This window comes from Triticum urartu, chromosome 1A (assembly GCF_056163025.1).
Source record: "Triticum urartu cultivar PI428250 chromosome 1A, HENAU_Tu73, whole genome shotgun sequence".
NCBI lineage: Eukaryota > Viridiplantae > Streptophyta > Magnoliopsida > Poales > Poaceae > Triticum > Triticum urartu.
In genome coordinates, this window is record NC_141873.1 from 500,183,339 (window position 1) to 500,189,338 (window position 6,000).

Sequence of the window (6,000 nt, forward strand, 5' to 3'; positions counted from 1 at the left end):
AATGGTTCAAGGGACAGCCGTGGATGAGCCTGCAGATGACGCTGAATCTGATGAAGCGCCTGCACCGCTGAAGCCAAAGAAACTGAAGAAGCCTAAAGCTTCAAAGCCTGCTCCTGCACCAAAGGTCTTACAGGCGAAGCCTCTGGCCACTGCACCTCCTGAACACAGTGTGTAGTCTGAAGATTTGTCACGCATGTCCAGGTCCTCGAGAGTAAAGATGCCCTTGCAACCCACCAGCCAAGAATTGACTGCTGCTGCTATTCTGTGCAACGACGCCATTGATCTGTCCAGCGATGAAGATCTTGCAGATGACGCTCTTGAGCAACTGATCAAGAGCAAAAAAGAAGCAGAAATGTTCAATGAGTTGCCTCTCTTTGACGTAGCAATCCTTCACAACTTCATTGATGAGTGGTTTGAAACCCCCAATCTCAGCTTTGATGATCTGCAACTTCCAATTGGCCTCAGCGTCGCTTTCACTGGTGCCATTGCTTCTGAGCTAGCTCTAGCTCAGCGCATCATTGAACTGAAGAAAAATATCGACTATGAGAAAGCTCAGTTCAAGCAGCACATGGCAAAGCTCAGCGTGCAAGATGTCAAGAACTTCAAGACTATGCTGCACGAGCTCAAGGAAGCCTTTCTCAAGAAACGCGAAGAAGCTAAAGGTTCTCATGAGCGCATGAAGAGTCTGGCTGACAAGTGCGTGCAAGCCTACAATGAAGCTGAAAAGCGCAAGGCTCTTGGGCGTCCTGGCATCGATCCCAGAATGGCTGCAAAGAAGAAGAAGAAGCCAGCTGTGGCCGAACCCGAAGCAACAAGGCAAGAAGCACATCCCATTGTCTTCCCAGCCAGTATGACAGGCTCGAAGCCTAAGGTCCCCACAGTGGTTTCAGAATTAAAGAAGACAAGGGCTGCCGAGGCTGAAGCCAGAAAGAGGAAACATCCTGAAGCTTCTGATGTCGCTCCCTCCAAGAAGAAGTGCAAAACCAAGAAAGATCGGGCTGCTCCCACAAAGCCCCTTATTGTTGAGCCCATCTCGGTTGCTCGTCCTGCCTCTTTGCATCAAAAACAGCGGATGGTAATTCATGCGCCTGCTTCCACAGAGGCTCCTAAAGCTGAAGACATTCCAGCAGTTGACCCCACCGCTGCTGAAGACATTGGTCACCATGACAATGTTGAAGATGATGAAGTCCTTCCTCAGATCGAGCACCAATTGGTATCATCGCCTGTGCTTACGCACATCGAACTCATCAGCATTGGTCGTCCTCTGACGCCAACTGCTCAGGATGTTGTTGGAAATATGCCCTAGAGGCAATAATAAATTGGTTATTATTATATTTCCTTGTTCATGATAATCGTTTATTATCCATGCTATAATTGTATTGATAGGAAACTCAGATACATGTGTGGATACATAGACAACACCATGTCCCTAGTAAGCCTCTAGTTGACTAGCTCGTTGATCAATAGATGGTTACGGTTTCCTGACCATGGACATTGGATGTCATTGATAACGGGATCACATCATTAGGAGAATGATATGATGGACAAGACCCAATCCTAAGCATAGCACTAGATCGTGTAGTTCGTATGCTAAAGCTTTTCTAATGTCAAGTATCATTTCCTTAGACCATGAGATTGTGCAACTCCCGGATACCGTAGGAATGCTTTGGGTGTGCCAAACGTCACAACGTAACTGGGTGGCTATAAAGGTACATTACAGGTATCTCCGAAAGTGTCTGTTGGGTTGGCACGAATCGAGACTGGGATTTGTCACTCCGTGTTAACGGAGAGGTATCTCTGGGCCCACTCGGTAGGACATCATTATATGCGCAATGTGACCAAGGAGTTGATCATGGGATGATGTGTTACGGAACGAGTAAAGAGACTTGCCAGTAACGAGATTGAACAAGGTATCGGGATACCGACGATCGAATCTCGGGCAAGTAACATACCGATAGACAAAGGGAATTGTATACGGGATTGATTAAGTCCTTGACATCGTGGTTCATCCGATGAGATCATCGTGGAACATGTGGGAGCCAACATGGGTATCCAGATCCCGCTGTTGGTTATTGACCGGAGAACGTCTCGGTCATGTCTGCATGTCTCCCGAACCCGTAGGGTCTACACACTTAAGGTTCGATGACGCTAGGGTTATAAAGGAAGTTTGTATGTGGTTACCGAATGTTGTTCGGAGTCCCGGATGAGATCCCGGACGTCACGAGGAGTTCCGGAATGGTCCGGAGGTAAAGATTTATATATAGGAAGTCCTGTTTCGGCCATCGGGACAAGTTTCGGGGTCATCGGTATTGTACCGGGACCACCGGAAGGGTCCCGGGGGCCCACCGGGTGGGGCCACCTACCCCGGGGGGCCACATGGGCTGTAGGGGGTGCGCCTTGGCCTACATGGGCCAAGGGAACCAGCCCCAAGAGGCCCATGCGCCTGGGGAAACCCTAAAGGAAGAGTCCCAGCAGGGGAAGGCACCTCCTAGGTGCCTTGGGGGGGGGGGGGAAGACTCCTCCCCTGGCCGCCGCCCCCTTGGAGATTGGATCTCCTAGGGGCTGGCGCACCCCCCCTTGGGCTCCCTATATATAGTGAGGGTAGGAGGGCCTCTTGAGTCACCCCTTTTGCCTTTGGTGCAGCCCCTCCCTCTCTCCCAAGTTCTTCTCCTCTTCTGCGGTGCTTGGCGAAGCCCTGCAGGATTGCCACGCTCCTCCATCACCACCACGCCGTTGTGCTGCTGCTGGATGGAGTCTTCCTCAACCTCTCCCTCTCTCCTTGCTGGATCAAGGCATGGGAGACGTCACCGGGCTGTACGTGTGTTGAACGCGGAGGTGCTGTCCGTTCGGCACTAGGATCATCGGTGATTTGAATCACGACGAGTACGACTCCATCAACCCCGTTCACTTGAACGCTTCCGCTTAGCGATCTACAAGGGTATGTAGATGCACTCTCCTTCCCTCGTTGCTAGTTTCTCCATAGATAGATCTTGGTGACTGGTAGGAAAATTTTGAATTTCTGCTACGTTCTCCAACAGTGGCATCATGAGCTAGGTCTATGCGTAGTTTCTATGCACGAGTAGAACACAAAGTAGTTGTGGGCGTTGATTTTGTTCAAATATGCTTGCCGTTACTAGTCTTATCTTGATTCGGCGGCATCGTGGGATGAAGCGGCCCGGACCAACCTTACACGTACTCTTACGTGAGACCGGTTCCACCGACAAACATGCACTAGTTGCATAAGGTGGCTGGCGGGTGTCTGTCTCTCCCACTTTAGTCGGATCGGATTCGATGAAAAGGGTCCTTATGAAGGGTAAATAGCAATTGGCATATCACGTTGTGGTTTTGCGTAGGTAAGAAACGTTCTTGCTAGAAACCCATAGCAGCCACGTAAAACATGCAAACAACAATTAGAGGACGTCTAACTTGTTTTTGCAGGGTATGCTATGTGATGTGATATGGCCAAAAGGATGTGATGAATGATATATGTGATGTATGAGATTGATCATGTTCTTGTCAAGGGAATCACGACTTGCATGTCAATGACGAGACAACTTCAAGAAGACACGATGATGGAGATCATGATGATGGAGATCATGGTGTCATACCGGTGACAAGATGATCATGGAGCCCCAAGATGGAGATCAAAGGAGCTATATGATATTGGCCATATCATGTCACTATTATTTGATTGCATATGATGTTTATCATATTTATATATCTTATTTGCTTAGAACGACGGTAGTAAATAAGATGATCCCTTAAAACAATTTCAAGAAGTGTTCTCCCCTAACTGTGCACCGTTGCGACAGTTCGTGTTTATAAGCACCACGTGATGATCGGGTGTGATAGATTCCAACGTTCACATACAACGGTTGTAAGACAGATTTACACATGCAAACACTTAGGTTGACTTGACGAGCCTAGCATGTACAGACATGGCCTCGGAACACAGAAGACCGAAAGGTCGAGCATGAGTCGTATAGAAGATACGATCAACATGAAGATGTTCACCGATGTTGACTAGTCCGTCTCACGTGATGATCGGACACGGCCTAGTTGACTCGGATCATGTAATCACTTAGATGACTAGAGGGATGTCTATCTGAGTGGGAGTTCATAAGATGAACTTAATTTTCCTGAACATAGTCAAAAGGATTTTGCAAATTATGTCGTAGCTTGCGCTTCAGTTCTACTGTTTAGTTATGTTCCTAGAGAAAATTTAGTTGAAAGTTGATAGTAGCAATTATGCGGACTAGGTCCGTAAACTGAGGATTGTCCTCATTGCTTCATAGAAGGCTTATGTCCTTAATGCACCGCTCAGTGTGCTGAACCTCGAACGTCGTCTATGGATGTTGCGAACATCTGACATACACGTTTTGATGACTACATGATAGTTCAGTGCGTAATGCTAAATGGTTTAGAATTGAGGCACCAAAGATGTTTTGAAACATCGCAGAACATATGAGATGTTCCAAGGACTGAAATTGGGATTTCAGGCTCGTGCCCACGTCAAGAGGAATAAGACCTCCGATGATTTTCTTAGCCTGCAAACTAAGGGAGAAAAGCTCAATTGTTGAGCTTGTGCTCAGATTGTCTGAGTACATCAATCATTTGAATCGAGTGGGAGTTGATCTTCCAGATGAGACAGTGATGTTTCTCCAAAGTCATTGCCACCAAGCTGCTAGAGCTTCGTGATGAACTATAATATATCAGGGACATATATGATGATCCTTGAGATATTCGCGATGTTTGACACCAAAGTAGAAATCAAGAAGGAGCATCAATTGTTGATGGTTGGTGAAACCACTAGTTTCAAGAAGGGCAAGGGCAAGAAGGGATACTTCATGAAACGGCAATTCAGCTGCTGCTCTGGTGAAGAAACCCAAGGTTGAACCCAAACCCGAGACTAAGTGCTTCTGTAATAAGGGGAACAACCACTGGAGCAGAATTACCCTAGATACTTGGTAGATGAGAAGGCTGGCAAAGTCGATAGAAGTATATTGGATATAAATTGTGTTGATGTGTACTTTACTAGTACTCCTAGTAGCACCAGGGTATTAGATACCGGTTCGGTTGCTAACTGTTAGTAACTCGAAATAAAAGCTACGGAATAAACGGAGACTAGCTAAAGGTGAGCTGACGATATGTGTTGGAAGTGTTTCCAATGTTGATATGATCAAATATCGTACGCTCCCTCTACCATCGAGATTGGTGTTTGCGTTGAGCATAGACATGATTGGATTATGTCTATCGCAATACGGTTATTCATTTAAGGAGAATAATGGTTACTCTGTTTATTTGAATAATACCTTCAATGGTCTTACACCTAAAATGAATGGTTTATTGAATCTCGATCGTAGTGATACACATGTTCATGCCAAAAGATAGTAATGATAGTACCACCTACTTGTGGCACTGCCACGTAAGTCATATCGGTATAAAACGCATGAAGAAGCTCCATGTTGATGGATCTTTGGGCTCACTCGTTTTTTGAAAAGTTTGGGACATGCGAACCATGTCTATTGGTATATATGCATGAAGAAACTCCATGCAAATGGACCGTTTTGTACTCGCTTGATTTTGAATCACTTGAGACATGCAAATCATACCACATGCAAGATGACTGAAAGCCTCGTTTTCAGTAAAATGGAACAAGAAAGCAACTTGTTGGAAGTAATACATTTTTGATGTGTGCAGTCCAATGAGTGCTGAGGCATGTAGTGGATATCATTATGTTCTTATTTCACAGATGATTTGAGTAGATGTTGAGTATATTTACTTGATGAATCACGAGTCTGAATTATTGAAAGGTTCAAGTAATTTCAGGGTGAAGTTGAAAGATCGTCGTGACAAGAGGATAAAATATCTATGATATGATCATAGAGATGAATATCTGAATTACGAGTTTGGCACAGAATTAAGACATTGTGGAAATTGTTTCACAACTGATACAGCCTGGAACACCATAGTGTGATGGTGTGTCCGAACATCATAACT